This window comes from Rhipicephalus microplus, unplaced genomic scaffold, assembly GCF_043290135.1.
Source record: "Rhipicephalus microplus isolate Deutch F79 unplaced genomic scaffold, USDA_Rmic scaffold_18, whole genome shotgun sequence".
NCBI classification, from domain to species: Eukaryota; Metazoa; Arthropoda; class Arachnida; order Ixodida; family Ixodidae; genus Rhipicephalus; species Rhipicephalus microplus.
Window position 1 is genome coordinate 1,156,556 of NW_027464591.1, and position 21,403 is coordinate 1,177,958.

At 47.7% G+C, this 21,403-nt stretch overlaps 1 protein-coding gene across 10 annotated transcripts in view; it reads right to left on the reverse strand.

Annotated features, from left to right (window-relative positions):
- Window positions 1–21,403, reverse strand: part of LOC119177796 (calcitonin gene-related peptide type 1 receptor) — a 199,082-nt gene that overhangs the window by 84,250 nt on the left and 93,429 nt on the right. For 7 of the 10 annotated variants that reach the window (XR_012888842.1, XR_012888841.1, XM_075883487.1 and 4 more), the window contains exon 2: window positions 15,523–15,795. The exons of 1 other annotated variant lie outside the window; for it this stretch is intronic. The gene's annotated coding sequence lies outside the window, so the exon portion shown is untranslated. Of the gene's footprint in view, window positions 1–10,478; window positions 10,551–15,522; window positions 15,796–21,403 lie in introns of all 10 variants that reach the window. 2 more of the 10 variants (XM_075883483.1, XM_075883484.1) reach the window with 2 other exon arrangements.

Consider the following 21,403-nt stretch of genomic DNA (forward strand, 5'->3'; position numbering starts at 1 on the left):
ATTCAATAATGTGTCGTCTGTTGATGCCATCATTCAAGAATGCCGCCGGTTCCAACAAGCTAAAAGCAGACGCATCTCCCATCAGTTCCAGCGCCTCCCGAACACCACTGCGACGTCCTCATGTCTCGACACATATCATCCACCAGACAACTGTGACAACTTGACGCGAATCGTCAGGCGGGAGCTTGAAGCCGCTGCTCCAGCTAAGGTGGGAACAACGTCCCCTGACCCCTCTCCGCCAATTACGTTGCCTCTCATTCAAGCAGTCGTCCGGCAGGAAATCGCCAGCTTGGGAATTCACTCTATCTCACCGCCTACCCGCACCGACTACCAGCCCCGATACACGCCTGCACGTCCCTTCCCGACCGGCTCTCCCTCAACGTTCCGTAATCCGTCCGCATGGCGAACACACGATGACAAGCCGATATGCTTCTCGTGTCACAGAATCGGGCACATTTCTCGCCATTGCAGAAGTCGCTGGGGTCCTCCTGCACAACCGTCCTCTCGTCCCTTATATGCACGTCCTGCCTATCGCCATGAGACCAACCGCGACCATTTTGCCCAGGAACCTGCTTCTGAACGCCGCTACTCCCGCTCTCCATCCCCCCAGCGTCGCCAGTCTCGTTCTCCACAGCCCCGCCGACCATCTTCCCCCGCCTTCCCACGAGGTTCTCCGACGGAAAACTAAGCGTTGCAGCCCCCGGAGGTGGCGCTGCATCGCTCGGACTGACCGAAAATCCTCTTTTGACGATACCGACAAAACGGAACCTCATAGACGTACAAGTAGACGGCCTACATGTCACTGCTCTTGTCGACACCGGCGCCCAACTTTCCGTGATGACGAGTGATTTTCGCCGCAAGCTCAAGAAGGTTCTCACACCTGCGACCACCCAGTTCGTCCGTGTTGCGGATGGTGGCATAGCATCTATCGTTGGAATGTGCTCCGCTCGTGTGAGCATTGCGGATCGACACACAGTTGTTCTCTTCACCGTCCTTGATAAATGCCCCCACGACGTAATCTTAGGCCTCGACTTCCTATCCGCGCATTCTGCCCTCATAGACTGTTCGACCAGTACGCTCCGTCTACACTTGCCCGCAACAGAACCTCTTACACAACGGCCGAGTCGCCTCTGCACAACGGGACACGCGCGCCTCCCTCCACAGACACTGACCTACATAGAGCTCGTCTCAATACCACCAGTTCCCGACGGTGACTATGTTCTGACCCCTATCACCGATGTTCTCATAAGCCGTGGCATTACATTACCGCACACCATTCTGTCCGTCGCAGGAAATTCTACGTGCCTCCCAGTTGTCAACTTTAGCTTGACACCTCAAGTTTTGCCGCAAGGGATCTCTTTAGCGTTGCTCTGCACCTTAGAAGACAATGCGGTAGATGTTTTCGCGATGGCCGCCCCTTCTGAACCCCACGCTCAACATCAGTCTGCCACTTGCTCCGACAGCGCTATTACTTCGATGATCGCTTCCAACTTAACACCGCAGCAGACTAATGAGCTCCACCGGGTTCTGCTGTCCTACATCGACGTATTTGACATCAGCGGCCGTCCGTTGGGGAAAGCTACCGGTATGAGCCACCGCATAAACACTGGTAATGAGCATCCTATTCATAGGCGCCCATATCGGGTGTCGGCGGCCGAGCGTCACATCATCCAAAGTGAGGTCGACAAAATGCTCGCCAAGGACATCATTGAGCCATCTTGCAGTCCTTGGGCTTCTCCTGTAGTGCTAGTCCGCAAGAAAGACGGTGCATGGCGTTTCTGTGTGGATTATCGACACCTAAACAAAATTACCAAAAAAGACGTCTACCCTCTGCCACGAATAGATGATGCGCTTGATTGCCTCTATGGGTCCCACTATTTTTCCTCCATAGACCTTCGTTCCGGCTACTGGCAGATAGAGGTAGATGAAATGGACCGTGAAAAGACGGCATTCATCACCCCCGATGGCCTATATCAGTTCAAGGTCATGCCCTTCGGCCTTTGTAACGCTCCAGCCACCTTCGAACGAATGATGGACTCCCTGCTCAGAGGATTCAAATGGTCCACATGTTTGTGCTACTTGGACGACGTCATCGTCTTTTCACCAACGTTTGAAACTCACATAGAGCGCCTCTCAGCCATCCTGGGAATCTTCCGTCGCGCTGGCCTGCAGCTCAACTCGTCCAAATGTCACTTTGGACGCCATCAAATCACAGTGCTTGGCCATTTAGTAGACGCCAACGGTGTACAACCAGACCCGGCAAAAATCAGCGCCGTCAAAAACTTTCCTGTACCACGATCTGCGAAGGATGTACGCAGCTTTATCGGACTATGCTCCTACTTCCGACGCTTCGTGAAAAATTTTGCGCACATAGCGAGGCCGCTTACGCAGCTCCTCAAGAAAGAAGTCCCGTTTTCATGGGGCTCCGAAGAGGCTTCTGCGTTCTCGACTCTCGTCGCTCTTCTCACTACCCCTCCGATTCTGGCACACTTCAACCCTGCTGCCCCTACGGAAATCCGTACAGATGCAAGTGGGCATGGCATTGGTGCAGTGCTGGCTCAGAAACAACATGGCCATGATTGCGTTATTGCATATGCCAGCCGCCTCCTATCCGCCCCTGAACGTAACTATTCGATAACAGAGCGTGAGTGCTTGGCTCTTATATGGGCGGTGGCGAAATTTCGACCTTATCTATACGGACGCCCATTTTCGGTAGTTACCGACCACCACGCACTCTGCTGGCTGAACTCTCTGAAAGATCCATCAGGCCGCCTTGGTCGCTGGGCTTTGCGCCTGCAAGAGTTTTCCTATTCAGTGGTCTACAAATCTGGCCACCTACACCGTGATGCCGATTGCCTCTCCCGGTACCCTGTCGACAATCCTGAGGACACTGACGAGCCCACGGAGAACTCTATCTTGTCAGTGTCCGACTTCCTTAATATAGGGGAAGAACAGAAGCGTGATCCAGAGCTGCTTGACATCATCAGCCGTATGGAATCCTCCACAAATGATGCTTCCGTCCGCTACTTTGTCATTCAAAAGGGTGTGCTATACCGTCGCAATTTCCGACTAGACGGGCCCGACCTTCTCATTGTTGTGCCTAAGCATTTGCGCCGCTGTGTTCTCACCGAACTTCACGACGCTCCCACGGCTGGACACCTTGGCGTATCCCGCACGTACGAGCGCGTCCGGCGCCGTTTTTTCTGGCCAGGCCTTGCTCGTTCGGTACGCCGATACGTCGCCACGTGTGACCTATGCCAACGTCGTAAGACACCATCGCTGCTACCCGCTGGCCATCTTCAACCAATTGACATACCCGCGGAACCATTTTACCGTGTTGGGTTAGACCTGCTTGGTCCTTTTCCCACATCAACATTGGGAAACAAATGGATAGCCGTTATCACAGACTACGCTACACGCTACGCTATTACGCGAGCTCTACCGACCAGCTGTGCAACCGACGTCGCTGACTTCTTGTTACGGGACGTTATATTGATTCACGGTGCGCCGAGACAGCTTCTCACAGACCGTGGCCGTACATTTTTATCCCAAGTCATCGCCGACATTCTGCGTTCTTGTTCGACGCAACACACACTGACAACCGCTTACCACCCTCAAACAAACGGCCTTACGGAACGATTTAACCGCACTTTAACAAATATGCTCGCTATGTACGTGTCGCCCGACCACCGAGACTGGGACCTTGCCTTACCCTACGCAACTTTCGCGTATAATTCATCCCGTCACGACACAGCGGGCTTTTCGCCGTTCTACTTATTGTACGGAAGAGAGCCGACTTTACCACTGGACACAGTCATCTCAGCTCACACCTCGTCCACCAGCGAGTATGCCCGCGACGCGATTGCGCGAGCCGACCATGCCCGTCAGCTCGCTCGCGCTCGGCTGATGGCGTCGCAAACCAACCAATGCCGTCGGTACGATGCGGAACATAGAGACGTACATTTCGCTCCCGGTACCCTCGTTTTACTCTGGTCCCCTCATCGTCGGCTGGGCCTATCCGAAAAACTTCTGTCTCATTACATGGGACCCTATCGTATATTGCGTCAAGTAACACCTGTCACCTACGAGATCAGCCCCATCTGCCCATCATCATCTACTATGCGGCCCAGTGATATCGTACACGTCTCGCGGATCAAGCCCTACAATAATGCGTCAGATAACGACCTTTAAAGCACCGGGACGGTGCCTCCGCCGCCGGGGGTCATGCTACGTGCCAGTGCATGGAGCTGAAGAAGACGAAGCAGATAGACTGGCACGAGCTAATCTGTGTGGCTGGCGCTGCTCGCCTAACCGTCTGTAAATACATCGGTGACTACCCCTCTGAGTCAGTCTCCTTCCCGTAACAATATTCTCCCTGATGTTGTCGGGGATATCATTGTAATTGCGTCTGATTGCCATTGGGTGTTGGCCCAGCTTCTGTAGGATCATTCTTCCCGACCTTGTTGTAGATAACCATGCAAACTGTGCTCTCTCTTGGGCTTCTGCTATTTCTTCGAGCGTGTTGTGAATGCCAAGCTCAAGCAGACGCTCGGTGCTGGTATGTATGGGTAGGCCCAGGACCTTCTTAATAACTTTTCTGAGGAGCACATTTAGTGTCTCGGACTCTGCTCTTGACCAGTTGTGCATTGCTGCCTCGTACGTGAAGTGGCTTAGAACAAACGCATGCATCAACCTGATGAGGTTGTCTTCCTTGATCCCATTTCTTTTGTTGGCCCCTCTGCGTATGAGGTGCACCGCACTGTCTGTTTTCCAAGTTAACTTGGCTATAGATTTGCTGTTGGCGCCGCTAGACTCTATCAGCATGCCCAGGACTTTGATGGAGTCGACCCTCTGGATGGCATCCCCTTGATTTGTATGGAGGTGGATGTCTATCTGGTTTAACGGCTTCCATCCCCTGGGCTTCGGTCCCCGGCGTGCAGTCCGATACAGTAAAAGTTCTGACTTACTCGAGGAGCACTTGAGCCCAGAAGGACTAAGGTACTCTTCTACGGTGTCAATCGCCTCTTGCAGGGCGCTCTCAATCTGCCCCTCGCTTCCACCTGTGCACCAGATGGTAATGTCATCTGCGCAGATGCTGTGCTTCAATCCTTCAATGCTCGATAATTTCTTTGACAGTCCAATCATGGCAATGTTGAACAGCATTGGTGAAATCACTGCCCCTTGCGGCGTGCCCTTGCTTCTAGTTCGATTGCTGCGGTCTCGATATCTGCAATCTTCGTCACGGCTTTCCGATCTGTAAGAAAGGACCATACGTAGTCATAGAAGGCTTTCCCTAGACCGAGCTTGGAGATTGCTTCGAGTATGAATGAGTGGTGGATGTTGTCAAACGCTTTTTCTAGATCTAGGCACAGAATGGCTCTCACGTCTCTGGTTTCATTGTCGATGACCTGGTGTTTGATAAGCTTCAATGCATCTTGTGTGGACAGCCCTGCCCTGAATCCAACCATATTGTGTGTATATATGTCGTTATCTTCCAAGTACTTGTTTACCCTGTGCAGTATGGCATGTTCTGCAACCTTGCCGATACATGATGTCAAGGATATTGGCCTCATGTTGTCCAAGGTAGGGGGCTTTCCTGGCTTAGGAATAAGGATCGTCCTGGCTAGCTTCCACTGCTCTGGCACCCTGCCTTCTTTCCATGCTGCATTGATCATATCCTTCAGGGTTTCAACTGAATCGTCATCAAGGTTACGAAGGGCATTGTTTGATATACCGTCCGGGCCAGGGGCCGACCTGCCGTTGAGATCATGCAAGGCTCTTCCAATCTCCTCGATGTTAAAGTCGCCCTCTAGACCTGGATTGGGCCTGCCCTGGTACTGTCTACTTGGTGGTGCCAATCCTCTTTTGATTGGGAGGTACTTATGCACGAGCCGCTGCACAACTTGCTGTTCTGTAGTGCGCCCTATCTCTTTATGCAAAATTCGAGCGATCACATGCTTTTGATTTGTTTTGGGGGTGTTTTCGTTGAGGAGATGCTTTACATATTCCATGTCTTGCCATTGCGCATCTGACCATCGACGGAGTTGCAGATTTCGTCCCATTGCTGCCTGGATAGTGCGCGACAATGTTCCTCGACTGATCTGTTTACCTCAGCTATCTTCTTCCTCAGTCTTCGGTTCAGGCGCTGACCCTTCCAACAGTTCAGTAGTGCTTGCTTTGCCTCAAGAAGATGAGCGAGCCGGCTATCCATTCTTTCAACCGGAAAATCTGTGGTAATGGTGGAGGAGACGGATTTGATGTCATCTTTAATCTGTTTGACCCACTGCACCAAGCCTTGTCTGTGACCATCTTGTTCCCTTTCCATCCTTATCTTCCTGAACTTATTCCAGTCTGTGAAGTGGAATTCTCTCTGCTTTTTACGCTCCACGGAGAAGGTAGTGGCAAGAATGCAGTGGTCACTCCCTAGGTCTACAGCAAGGTTCATCCACTGGGCCTTCTTGATGTTCCTTACAAATGTAAGGTCCGGGGTAGAATCCCTGCAGCAAGATGTACCAAGCCTTGTTGGTAGGCTGGGGTCTGTGATTAGGGTGAGATCAAGTTCACTGGCACTTTGCCAAAGTCGATTTCCTTTCCCAGTGTTGTACTTGTAACCCCACGTATGACGAGGGGCGTTGAAATCACCTGCTATGACGAGTGGGCATTCCCCGGCGATATTTACAGCTTTCTTTAGAAGCGTCTTGAACCCTTGCCTTTGTTCCTTTTGACTGCTGTATATATTAGGAATGAAAATGCTCTGACGGTTGCTGGTACCTGGCACGATCTCTACCATGACGTGTTCCAACCGGCCTGCTTCTATCTTGAGGTCGTGGGTTACGTGCGTTAGTTTGTTGCATACGAAGGTGCAGACTCCCCTCCCTTCAGTATCCCCTATTACAGGCCGGAATCCAGGCAACGTTGATTGCGGAGAAAGGGTCTCTTGTAATAATATAATATGAGGCTTTTCTTGGCTGCTCCTGATATACTGCTGTAGGGCTGCCTTCTTTTTAAGGTAACCTCTACAGTTCCATTGCCAGATACGAAATGCTTCACGTAGCGCTGCCATCATGATTATTACATGGACGGCCAGAGCCTGATGCTGCACCTGTCGACAGGTTTGGTACCACTAGTATTGGTGGCCGAAGGGGTGAGTTTGGTGCATGAGGAGGCCTTGCTGTATTCTGCAGATATGCTTCGACCTTTGTAATGCGCAAAGTCATATGCTCTTCCAGTGCCGCCACGCTTGACTGTAGCCTACCCATCTGCTCGCTAAGATTGGCTACTACTTTGCTGAGCGTGTCAAAGACCTCTTTCATATCTGACATGGTCGTTTGGTTGGCTTCCACGTGTTCTGCCATGACTGCCCTCTTTTTTGTGGTTCTCGAGTCCCCCACGTTTTCAGCCACAGGGACATCAACTGGCTGAGGCATTGGCTGTGAAGACTGCGCGCTGGTTAGCTTAGTGAGAAGAATTTTTATTTCCTTTAACTCAGCTGATAGCCTCTCATTCGATTTTGTAAGTCTCGCGTTTTCTTGCTCTAGCTGTGCAATTCTATCATGCTCTGGCAGCTTACCTGTCATCACCTCTGCCGCGCCGTTGCGCACTCGCTCAGCCCAGCTGCCTTTCGATGTAACTGCAGGCGTCCTCCCCGGGTGTGAAGCCGTGATCTCGAACTGAACGCCAGGCAGCTGGCCATTCGGGTGCCGCCCAGGCTTATCCCGACCCTGATGGTGACCTTGAGAACTCGAGCGCCCCCGTGATTGGGAGCGGGCCTTGGGTCTAGAACCTCTTCTGGAACGCGACCTCCCCCTGGAGTGGGGCCGCCTTTCCTGTTCTTGTGTAGTCTGGATGCTCTGGGTCCCGTAGGCTGGAATAAGCTGCTTGTCGTTGATGTCTGGACTCGATGTGATTGATGCGTCCCGGGCTTCCGCGGCTGCTCGCGATCTTTCCCAACGTCTGCGTCTGACGACGTATGTCACTAAGAACCTGTTCTTGCACTCCTTGTCTGCCGTGGGATGGTGACCGTCACACAGCCTGCATCTTGGATAGCACTGGTGCAGGCTATCTGGGTTCTTGATCTCGCAGCCTCTGCAGATGGTTTCAGCTGGGTTCGGACAGACGTCAGACCGATGACCAAGCTTTCCACAGACGTAACATATATCGATGTTCTTGCGGTAAAGGGAGCACTGCAAAAGTGAAGGACCATATCTCACGAATCTGGGCACCTTGTGTCCTTCGAACGCTATGATGATTGTCCCGGTGTCCTTGATTCTCTTGGCCTGCAGCGCGAGCGGGTTGTTCGCGTTCACAATCTTTCGGGTCAAAATGTCCTGAGTATCGCTTACGGGGATCCCGCGAATCACTCCTTTACAAGTATCGTGGGGTGCCGTGGCGTACGCGCTAACTTCGAAAACTTTGGCTCCAATGTCAATTTGTTTGACCTTGGGGTATCTTGAAGCTCTGTCTTGGTCCGGAGCGCTTGCCACCATAATGTCCTGCTGCAAGTTGGAACAGATGATGTCCTGCATGGCCTCCTCCTCTTTGATGCCGGCCGCCAGTACTATCGCGTCTGCCACGGCTCCAGTGCCAATTCTCGAGATATTTAATCCTCCACGTGGTCGTAGCACAATCTTGCTGAAGTCCTTAGGTAGTGGCGGCATGCGTCCAGCTCGCACGATTGTATGCTTGGTGTCATACCTACTACGACTGGCTCGAGCGTCTCCCGCAACGCCAGCCTTTGTCGAACCCTTGGCAGCTGGAACGCTAACCGTGGCTTGCTTATTCCTTGAGCGTCTCGTTTCGGCTTCCTTCCAACCCATGTCTTCCGTGCAATCCTCTGGAGAGATGTCCTCTCCATCTACTTGGTATTCCATTCTCAGTTGCAGGTTCTGGAACGCGCAGAGCGTTGCGTCACGTTGGCGCCGGGTCGGCGCATCGGCGACAATCGCCTCTTTGGTTGTTAGGCTTAAATCCCCCCGGTGGCGTTGCCGTGTGAAAATGTCCCCAAAACGGTTTAAATGTCCACTCACCAGCACAAAGGTGGTATCTGCTGATTTCTTGAGAACTTAGGCACACGATGGGACTGAAAACTCAGCGACAAATTCGTGAATACCACAGGAAAGCATTCTTGAAAGCAGGAGCCGATCTTCGCACGTCCGCACTGGTCGGCACCTAGAGCGTCTCTCCCGCAGTGCCATGAATACAATGAACTTGTATATACCATGAATGAACTCGAGGTGGTTAAAAATGGGAAGTAGATACGAAGCGCAAGCCGTAAGAAAGTAAAAGCCGAATTCTCCGCCTCTCATTTCCCATTAGCAGCCATTGGCATGTACATTGAGCACTATCTGACTGAAAAAGTTTGCTACGTCATACTCGCTGGGCGTAACCTCCTTGGTTTTCGAAAGGTTTAGCGAGCGTTCGGCCGCAGTGCCATGAATACAGTGAACTAGTATATACCATGAACTCGAGGTGGTTAAAGGTGGGAAGTGGACCCGAAGCGCAAGCCGTAAGAAAGTGTGCGTGTGCCACCTCTCGTTTAGTCCTTGGAATGCCGCTGGATGGCGGTCCTTCTATATGGGGAATATATGATGAAAAGATGCGAGATGGTGGAACTTGGAGTGTTGAATAGATGGACGAACGGACACATAGACATCAAGGATGGACATCATGGATGGACGCATGAACGGGCGCAGGGGCGGCTGCATGGACGAACGCAGGGACGGACGCAAGAACAGACGCACGCACGGACGGGCTGATGGACGCATGGACGGTCACACTGATGGACGCATGGACGGACAGAAGCAAGAAGGAATGGACGGACGAATTCTTCGCCCCACTCTCCATCATTCACTCCGTGGATATGCTGCCATTTTTTTCACCTTGGTCGGCGTTTTTGTTATTTTGCACAATGGTTGTCGCTGCAATGCACAGAAAAAGTTACTTGCAGTCGTGCTAGCTCGCATAGATCACACATCGACGGTGGTGGAAACCATTCGGGGATGTAGTTGAGAGAGGTCATCGTGTGTTCACGTGACGAAAGCAGTCCACAGCGTCTTGAAAGCAACAGACTTGCACCGGCGGTTATGGAGTAGGGTATGTTGGGGCGAAACGCGACAGTTTGACTTCTCCGACCTCTGTAGCTATAGCATAAGTACTTTTCTTTTTTTTTATACCTTTCAGCGACATGTGCTTGTAGTTGTATATTTTTTGTGCGTAAAAGCCTAATACTGCTCGGAGTGTTCGCGCGGAAAAATTACGTGGCTGGGCTCGGTGTCTTCGTGACCCGTCAAAAAGGTGAGAAATTCTGCTCGTTGGATCCGCGCGTCAAAAAGGCATTGAGGTGCCTCAGAGAGTCTCTTGTTAGGTGAACCAATTACCCATATTAATTATACATTATTTTTCTTGTTTAAGAGGGTTATAACGTACAAGAGAGAATTATTAGAGATTCGTGGGTGCAAACGACATGAAAAAGCACTGACTGCTGTTGTTGAGGACAGGACTCACTTCTTTCACGGTATACATAGAGGCTGTTCCGCGTTCCCAAGAATAATCTGAAAAGTTGCACAAAAAAGTGAAAGAATCTCCAAGTCAAGGTGGTCACAAACACGTCTTGGAGTCAAGTTTTATTGAAATATTTTTCGCACTGAAATTTTTAAAATAACAAGCGATAAAAATCCAAAATTCATCACCTCACAAAGCCCGGCTGACTAAAATGAAAGACACAAAATGCCCGCGCAGTTCTGCACCAAAATGGCAAAGGGAGATCTAGCCTCCAATCATTTAATAACCTAATCATGTGCGAACATTCAACGAGAGACATCATTAGCACAAAGAAAGACTGCGCGTGCATGATCGGTTTTGGAGCAACACAGCCCCGGGTTTTGCCTTAGTCTGGATTCATTGAGTGGAGTGCGAGGAGTGGGCTCATGAAGACAGCGTAGAGGCCCACGGAGTAAATTTCAGGTGCTTGTACTGCAAAGTCTGAAGACATAAAATTTTTTCACACTGACTAGTTTTGCCCCGCGCTGTGTCTCCCTTTGCTCCACAGGTTGGGACATAATGAGACATCTGGTGCATTGTCTAATTCTTTTTGAAACACCCCTTTGAACTGTGGCAACATGGTCATTATTATGTAGCACATATTTTGTACAGAAACGAAAGTTTCTGCATTGGCTTTTAATCGTAATGAGTGAAATAAAAGCAATATTGATCATTTTAAATTTTTGTTGTATTTTACTCCACTTTACCCTAAAACATTTATGATGACCGAAGTGCGACTTTGTGTATGCTTGCTCTCATATCCCCCTTCTCCCTTTATCTTTCAAACTCCTTCATTCCTGTCCCCAGTGCAGGGCAGCATATCGGTTGTTTAGACTACTTAACATCCATGCCTTTCCTTTTCCTCCTGTTCCTTCCTCTTTCCCCAAACAATGAGAAATTGGACCACGGGAAACCATGCGTTGCACACTAATGAACAAAGTGTCCTTTTCTTAGCCAACTACCTTACCGGCACGAAGTATTGGCTCGAAACTTTAACAACTGCTCTGCCAATCCCAGAAGTGTGTTCATAGGAACAATAAAAGTTTCAGTTTTATTCCACGTAAGGCTCGAGCCACATTTCAATAAATCCGCAAGCGGATTATAGTGCCATCAGCTTTTCGTGAAAGGTTAGAGTTTCTTGTGCTTTCTTGCCCCCTAAGCGTTAATTTTCCAGATGTTCAGCCCTAATACTAGCTTCAACGCGCATGCGCTGCAGCCGTATAAGCCTTGAATCACTAAAGCCGCGTTATGTAACCCATGTATATCCTTTGCATGTTTCATAAGCGAGACCGGAAGTCTAAAGTCACGTGAGGTTGCAGTAAAAACCTGTAGAAAATTCGAAACATGTATCACGCATCCACTATGCAGGTATCCTAAACCAACTTTTCCCTACTGCCATAAAGATTTTAGTTCACTTTAGGTGACGCTGCGTCACCTAAAGTGAACTAAAACCTTCGAGGCTATAAGGAGACGAGCAAACGTCAGTTGGCTGACTTAGTTCGATAGGTTGCATTACTGCGTATCATGCTGTCTTTATCAGTCATACCAGCCTCGCTTTGGTGATTTCAGAACAGGCAGAAACAATTTATTCATTCCCTTTACTGGGGCTAAAAGGCACGGATACAGTTCCGTGATTGCGTATCCCTTGTTCAAAACTTATGGAAACAAACAAAGAGAGAGAGAGAGAAAGAGAGAGACGTATGTGCAGTGTACATTCAGAGCCACGTTGAGCGAAATCAAGCTTCCAACAATTGAGAAGGCCCCTCCACTCTAGCCTACTCTATATTACGTAATAAATATTAGACTACGTGGATCAATAGGTACCGAGCTTGTTTATCTTAGAAAGCGCCTGTTACCGTATTTTGGACACTTTATGTCTATTTCACCACTGAAGCTAAACTTATTTATGTTTAACTCTCGTTTTAAAGCTGCGAGGCGTCTCTCCATAAGGCGGAAGACGCTATAGAAGCACAATGTTAAACGCTGATTGATTGATATGTGGGGTTTAAGGTCCCAAAACCACCATATGATTATGAGAGACGCCGTAGTGGAGGGATCTGGAAATTGCGACCACCTAGGGTTCTTTAACGTGCATCTAAACCTTAGCATACGGGCCTACAACATTTCCACCTCCATCAGAAACGCAGCTGCCGCAGCCGGGATTCGATCCCGTGACCTGCGGGTCAGCAGCCGAGTACCTTAGCCACTAGTATAGACCACCACGGCGGGGCAACGTTGAACGCTTAATTCATTATAGCCCATATATGTAGGGAATATAGCTTACTGACATGATAAATACGCCTGATTAAGCATATGCTCAGCGGGATAAAAAATATCAATGAAGATGACAGTGATAGCCCTAAATATTCGTCGTGACGGGGCGCTATTTTGGCGTCCCGGCATTAAGCAAATTGCGTTCCATCGACCGGAGTCGAACGTATAGGGAAGGCCACAGGCGTCGCCTTCCGTCTGGGTACTTTAGAAAAATTGATGTCGTGTAGGCGGTGAACGCCGTGGCACCCAAGAAGTCATGCGAAGGTGCAAGCGGCTACACGTGTTTGCGGAGAATCTATGACGCCCGTCGCCTATGCCGTCGCTGCGGCGTCATTGAGACGGGGAAACACATGTATTCTGCCTTCTTGCCCGTACATTTTTTTTCGATTCAATTTTTTTGCAGCTAAGTCGAGCAGTGACGTGTCACTGGCTTAATCGCCCATTAAAACCACGCTAAAACATTCGATAGATTCCACGTACTACCTGGGAAGCGACGTTATGCGAAGCATGCGGAGGGAAGGTGACCACATTGCACTTTTTTTTATTGAGCGACACGTCATGAAATGACGCTAAATATATCTACAAATGTTGCACGCACAGACACATGTTGATGAGTTGCAGATGTTTATAGAACCAGTTGCTCGCACTTGCGCTACCATGCCAACTGGAACATGCGTATTAGCAACACCAGAAGCTGATATGAAGCGCTGATGCTCGCGAAGATGCTCGCCCTGGACACTGCTACATAAATCAACTTGAACACATGACAACTAAGACCAATTGACGTAAACTCAACGTGACGGCTTTTTCAATGGAGTGCATATGTAATTTTTATAAACGTGGGTAGGCAGCATTGCAACAACTATTGACGTTTCACAAAGATTAGCGTCTATAAAACATGCGTCTATTTGAAATGTACTTCCGAGATCTGGCGTAGCTCTGTGGTAGAATGCTTCATTGCCACGCAGAATGCTTGGGTTCAATTCCAGCTGGGACCCTGACATTTATTCTTCACGTTCGTCGGGTGGACGCTACCGATGTCGGGTATTTCTTAACGCTCGCCCGTTAAAATTACCAATGCGTATTATCGTCGTTCCTGGGTAAATACTAAGTGTCAATCACCTGTGGCACATACCCGCATGCCAGCGGCGCATACCCGCCCGTGTGTATGTGCCACTGTCTGGCGGGAAGTGTTTGACGACGTACGTGACGGGATTGTGACATTATTCATGTCTTGACCAGCGCTTCATAATCGTCAAACATCCTACCTTACCCTTCTAATTTTGTTTCACGCCAAGTTAAGGGGGTGACCACGAGACCTCCAAACGTAAGTGCCAGATAGATAGATAGATAGGCTCAAAGTCGCCGAAGTTCCGTAATAAATGCTTCGCATTTAAAAGGAATGTAACTGGCGGCAGCCGGCTCTCTAGCAGGCGGCTCGTTATCTTGCTAGAGTTAGTGTTACCTAAACTTTCGACTTCGTAGTCTCGTGTGTTGGAAAAACATAAAACGAGAAGAAAATGCCTATTGTGTGTACTTGGGAATGGTGCGAACAGTTGCTGCTCCCAAAAAAGATATGTGGTTCAAATGATTCATTCCTATGGTGATTCCTGTCCCCTTTATGAACAGTACTGTGTATATAATTATTTGTAGCCACTTCATGTTAGAGTCCAACGAATGTTATCATCTAAAGACTGTTTTCACACAATTCATTTGCGCTTCGACTCTGATTATGCGTATCGAGGTACCACTCTGCCCATACGCAAGCGTGCGAGGTAGAAGGGGTGGGCCTCCATCCTTAATCAGCAAAGGGGATCTTTAAGGCTGGCCGCCATTTTTGCTTAATAAACCCATAGGAGTGCGCATGGGGGAGAGGGGGGACTCTTAGTAACCTAAGGAGAGGGCAAAGTCAGCCCCACACATTGAAGTAATAGAGAAGAGGCCGCTGCAACGAACCTTCACCACCCTCACTGAAGGGGAACGCGGCGTAGGCCTATGGTTGAACCTCTCCTGTGCTTGTTTGAACTAGGGTCACGCGCACGCAGTTTGTCGGCGATAACGAGGGCCGCCTTGAATAATAGATTGCAAGAAATTGCTTCCCCTCTTCCCAGACACGACAGCTGCATTTCAGAAAGGGACAATTTTAAATGGCACCCATGTGCTTGAATGAAGGTTAATTAACGAACCAATTACTGTGTTCCTCCAATTTATGTCATTATTTTGCCCTTGTTGCAGCGTGCAAAGACGGCAGCTAGCTGCTGTTTTAGCTCGTATTGACGAGAAATTCTTGTCAGAACAGTCAGTGCTTGAAAGGCGACATAATCTGTCTTCGCACAGAAAATTACTGAAGGCCTTACTTAATTTATTGCGGTGGTAGTGGCCTATTGAATAGGCTATAGCACCTCAGCTCATTTTTTTATGTTTTTTTATTTCGCGCGTCGACTTCGCTCTTTGCTTTCTTTCCCATCTTTATTCCCCATTCTCTCTTCCCTTAATGCAGGGTAGCAAACCGGATGCTCCAATTCCTGGTTAACCTCCTTTCCTTTCCCTCATTTTGTTCTCTCTCTCTCTCTCGCACCTCACACCACACCAACTAATTTCATATATTTCTGCACTTCCGTCCCCTTCTGATTGAAACGTTGTCTTTACGCATGGCAAGTTTCAAGTATGCAGTGTTGCCAGCAGCAGCGAGTGCTAGTATGAACTTACCAAAGGCCGGCTGGTCGTCGGATGCAGCAGTAGCAGCAGCAGCTGCTGCTATTGCGGGGTGTGTGTGTGGCTTTATTCTTCTTGTTTGTCCCTCTCTGTTTCTCTCTATCTTCGTAATCAGCGGCTCTTCAGAGATGGCCCGCTACGTGATCGGCAGAATGGCCGAAGAGTGCCCGCAAGGTGCAAGACAAGACTGGCGAAAAGAGCACATGGCGCCCATTGCAACAGGGCCGGCAGCCTGGAGCCCGACATCCGGCCATGTCCAAACAGCTCCTGCGGTTAGTGCGACAGGGACTCAGAAAAAGAAGAAAACAGTCGCGTTCAGAGTACGTGACATACATGCTTTCCTGGAAATGCAGTTGTTCGATGAGTTTCAGCGGAATAGATTAAAGGAATGATGTAATCATGAAGGTATGCCGCCGGCTGGCCTCTATGGGCCCATAACGTGAATAACAAAAAACAAGTGGCTTTGTAGTGGTTACCACGTTCGGCCAGCATAACTTATACGGAATCGGCGATCAAACTTTAGGCACAAACAACGCTGACTAAGAGCAATAGGTGACGGTGTATTTTAATATCGAAATAGCCTTTACACTTCAGCCTGCTAGCAATGACTTGTGGATGCAAATGGAAACACAGACGACGTTTAAAAATGAAGGCATGCAGATTCGCCATACCAATGACAAGCCTGAAAGAATGGCGGAGCTGGGCAGCCTTTGTTGTTTCTCTTCTGTTTTCTCTTTCTTTCCCTCTTTATTTCATATTCTCTTTTCCAGTTTCTTCTGCAATTTTTTTCGTTTTGCTTCTACTGGCTTCTATTTTTCTTCCTATTTTACACTTGTTGCTATTTCTCATCTGCTACGTTTTACACCTGGTTTTTATCGTGTTTCTCTAGTCATAGTAGTGATGCGCGTACCTAATATCATCATAAAGGCACTCAAATAACAAGAGTATAAGATGACATCTCTTTGACGCGAGTGTGCGCTTAATATGCTAGAGCTGGCTATACAATATGTGGTATTGCCTGGATTATTCGCCAGGTGAAGAAGACAGCATGTGATCCCCGCAAGCGACAGCTATAGGCCCGCTGAAGCCATGCGCACTGAGAAAAAAATGAATTTCAAATACAAGGGATAAACTCTAACTGCGAAAAAGCAAATATGTGCGTTAGCATCTTTGACTCGAGCTTATAGCACAAGTGCTGGAACAGTATATTGGAGTTGGTGATGACACACACCTACAACAAACTAGCAAGCGAACTTCCTATTAGCGTAAAGCCACACTCAGAAGCCAGGTTTTTGAAAGAATTCATCAATAATGACTCAGCGTTCAGCGTCTTTATATAGCTTGTGTTCGAATAAATATAAAGCATGTCATGTGTAATATTTATCTATTCGTCTATTTCAAAATACAACAGGCCAACTTGGACTTAGCATGCAAGAAGGCAGAACACACAAAAGAAGAAGGATGATTTAATAAATGCAGTGGTACAGTTTTGAACGTACGCGAATGCATAAAATTAATAGCGCTCATACATAGAGAAATGAAACATCTGCACTAAGAAAACATGCGATCTAAAAAAAATATAGTCTTCTAAAGCTTGAACGAAGTTTGGTGACATAATGGCTGTATTTGAAGAAAGTATGTGCCAGTATGCTACATAGTTTTGGGAAAGTAGTCATTCTGAAATGACTTAGGTTTAGTGAATATGCACATATGATGTAGCGGAAGTTCCCATTTTGTAGATACTTTTCAAGTTTGCAGTCTACCCGGCACTTCTTGAATTTTTGGGGAGCTTTGGTCGAGATAAAACATCTTGTAGATTCCGTGACACTTGTCACACGATTTTATAATTAGTAGTAATTTAGTTTCCGCTTCACTTTCTCCAATAGCTTGACGTCAATGCACAAATGGTAAACAATTCTTGTGACACCGAATTGATTACGCACGCCTTGCGGGGGGCTCGAAGAAAAAGTCAGGCTTTTCTTCGGGGGACATTGTGAAATGTTTGTTTCAAACTTTTGATATTGAAACGGTGAATTTTTCGGAACTGTTAATATAACCAATTACATTAGATATTTTAAAGTGCACACCGGGCCTTGATTGACACGTCTTGTTCTTTCAGCCTTTTATTTTTCTGCAACTGCAGTAGCATAGTAATGCAGGTGACATTAGAGCCAGCTATTCTATAGAATACGAATACGATCAAATTAAATGGCCCAAAATATTACAGAAGTTACAGGCTCCCTCAGTTTTTTTTTTAAATCCTTCCTACACAAGACGCGAAACACGTACGATAAGGTCAAAGTGTATACGCGTTCTCAATATAGAACAAATCGCAAAATATTTTTTTTTTTCAGTGGGCAGATTGAGATTTATATTATGGCGACGTCGTGCGGCCGACTGCGAGCTTACGCGGAGGCTCTAGTCACACTTCAGTCTGTAAGTGACTCCTAATTTCACTTCACGGTCGTATCACACTCTTGGAACCAACAGATCTACCTTCTGGGACGGCATGCTCTCCCATAGTGGAGTACTAAGTACTCTAAATCATTAAGCACTTTTTTTCTAGATAGACCAAACGAAACTCCGCCTTGCTGTGCAGATTCTGCAATGAACTTTTTTGTGAGCTTGGTAAACAAGACAAAGAAGTTGGAGATCAGAAGCAGTGTCTAGTCAAGTGCGTTATGGGAATTTTTTCGTTGCAGGCCCATGCTTCCGGTTCTCCCTCGAAGAATACTATATCTCTAAGCACTGATTACATCTCCGGAAAATTTCCAGCGTGCAGATGATGGACAAGGACTTGAGCAAAACATACAAACAAGCCCACACTGTTGCATGAGCGCGGACGTCTCCGCAGTCATTTCCCACCGCTGCGTCGGCCCTTATCTTACAGCAGCACAGAAACTGGGCTGCTTATCGAAGCATAGTGCACTGCTTTATTCTAGAAAAGATGACTATAGCGATACACGGGAAACTCGTTTGATTACAAAAAAAATCTGTCGTACTACAGGATTTCTTTTGATTATTTATATTTCTCAACAAATCTCTTTTTATTTTTTTGCTTGCTCATACCGGGTATTGAATTTAGTTTTTTCTCGAAGCTCGCGAGGTCAAATGCGGGTCGCGGAGGCCATATTGGAGGTGAAACGGAGGTGAAACGCTTCAGGTACGCCTACTTAGCCGTAGGTGCACTTCAAAGAACGCCGGGAGCTCGAAATGCCTGGTTGAACTAGTTAGCCTTCCCTGCGGCAATCTTCATAATCACATCGCCGTTTTTTCACGTTAAACAGAGGGACAGAAAAGAGAGGGAAAATAAGTAAAGACAGCACATCACACATCACACTCAAGCACGTAGTCAGTCACACTCCATCACTCTCTCAATCTCTCTCATCCCGTTCCTACGAGTAGGGTAGCAAACCGGTTATCCTGTACTGGTTAACCTCCCCACCTTTTTTCTCTAGACTTTCTTCTTCAACGTTAAACTACAGCACTTATTAAACTATGTTCTTACTTTGAGCTTTACATACGTTTCCACCATTTCCACTTTTCTTTCAACATGTTAGCGGGGTATTCGAAATACCTTAGTTTGTACGTTTCTCAACGTTCGCGTTGGACGTTAATTACATGCACACAGGTAATATACGTGAAGAGAGAGAGAAATAAATAAAAGGAAAAGACAGGGAAGTTAACTTAGAAGAACTTATTTGCTACCCTGTACAGGGGTTGGGAAATGGGGACCGGAAAAATGATATAGAGAGATAAAAAATGGTTGAAATACACATGCACGCACAAAAAATACACATGCACACACATGCAGAGTGTTCCGATCGGAATAAACGTGAAAGTTCACATGGCAGACTTCGTGTGCTTGAGATTTCCCTTTTTAAGAGTAGCACGCGAGAGTGCAATGGTACGTGTTCGCATCGTCTTTTCAATCGCTAGCCTTACTTTGCTTGTCGGTTGACACTTATCCATGTCGCAAGAAAAGACACTTTTGTGGCCCGCTTTCAGGCTTTGATTTCCCTATGGCGAGTACATTTGAGAAGTGTCCATGACACTAAACTTTCTCCTTCTGCGAATTAGTGAAAGACCCACTTAGTGTCCTCAAGTCTACACCCGAACTTATGCAGCTGCTGCTGAACTAATATGCCGGAGCGCTTTGTAATAGGTGGGCCTTTCAAACACTCACTCGTTGTGCGATTTACAAGTTTGCAACATGGCATGACTGTGCGCTTCTACTATATACAAATAGAGTCGTTTAGAATACTCCAACTACTACATAACATTCACATATTGTTTTATTTTTCTCAAATATTGACCTCTAATGGCGTAACTCTTTGTAAGCTTTGTCAAACTGGTAATAAAAAAATGATGTGGCTCCTTGGCACACCATCTGCTGGCAATGCAGAAGGACTAATTCAGATTCCCACCCAAACGGAAGGTTTTTTTGTTCATTTTAATTGCATATTTCTCTGTTTTTCGCTCACGGACAGCGCTTACTTATTGCTAACAAAGACGCCGACGCTGATGCCGACTCCGATACCGATACAAAACCAGCTCCTAAATGCTGTCGCGTTAAATTATTTAAAGCATCGTGTGTTCGAAAGACCGTGCGTGACTCTGGTTTTTAAATCTTGAGAAATCGTCATACGGAAGCTAGAAGGTAGATAGCAAAACAATATTGCTTGATAGCAAGAACAATAGCAAAACATACCTTGAGGATCTGTGTGTGCAGCTTTGAAACGCACCTTCTATCGGACAGATACCTGTCATGGAATAATCGTTACATCCCGAGGGTGCGTACACAAACGTACAGGCAATGGTCCTTCATTTTCCGGCATGCCCTTGCGATTGAGTTTTTGTCTTCTGAATTCGCGGTAAGACAATACCGACAAGAAAGCTGACGTGAGGGACGTGGCCTTGCGTTTCAATGAGAAAGGAACTGAGTGAAATCGGTCATTCCTCCTCGTGACAGCAAGCGCCTGTCCAGTAGGAGGCGGACAGCACGATTGTCGCGATTACTGTTTTTTTTTTCGTGATCGACAGACAGGGAGGGTCCGCGCCAATATGAGTTGGTCCGAAGGCTGGCGCACAACGTAATAATAAGAACAGAAGAAGAAGCGCGCGAGAAGGGCGACTCCGTCGATCATTTCGCATGCCCACATCTGCAAGTCAATGCCTCTTGGCGACAAACCGCCTGCGCCGTGTGGGCCCGCAAAAGTTAAATAATAAAACTGGGAAGTACGGTAACTCACGGGGATTGAAAGCTGGCGCTGCATCAATAAAGGGAAGAAAAGTTGAAGGGTACGATTTGCGCCGTTCGACGTCACTTACGAATACCAAAAAACGGGCCTTTCGCTTCTGCCCGGGCATACACTGCACGCACTCGGGCTACTGGTTGTAGGAGCGGAGAAGTTTGCCACAAACTGGATTCACTTTTTCAGCATATGGCCCTTCATTGCCAACAGGCTTTGTTTAGTAATGGGAAAGTTTAACGTTTGTTGCATCGTTCGCTACGCAGTTAGCATAGTTTGCCATGCATCTATTACAACTATATGTGCAGCTCACCATGTGAGAAATTTCAGGGCATCATAACTATTGTTGGCCTTTGTCATGTCAAAAGCACCACTTCGTTATGATAGACGCCGTATTGTAGAGGGCTACGAAAGTTTATACCACACTGCGGTTCTTTACCGTGCATTTAAGTCTAAGTATACACGGGCCTCCATAGCATTGTCGATCGCCTCTATAGAAATTGCGCCCGCCACGGCCCAGATTCAATCCCGCGACCTGCAGGTCAGCAGTGGACCACGTCTTACTTCAGCTGTCACACTGTTACTGCACTAAAGTAAAATTGAACTGAACAAAGAAATTAAGA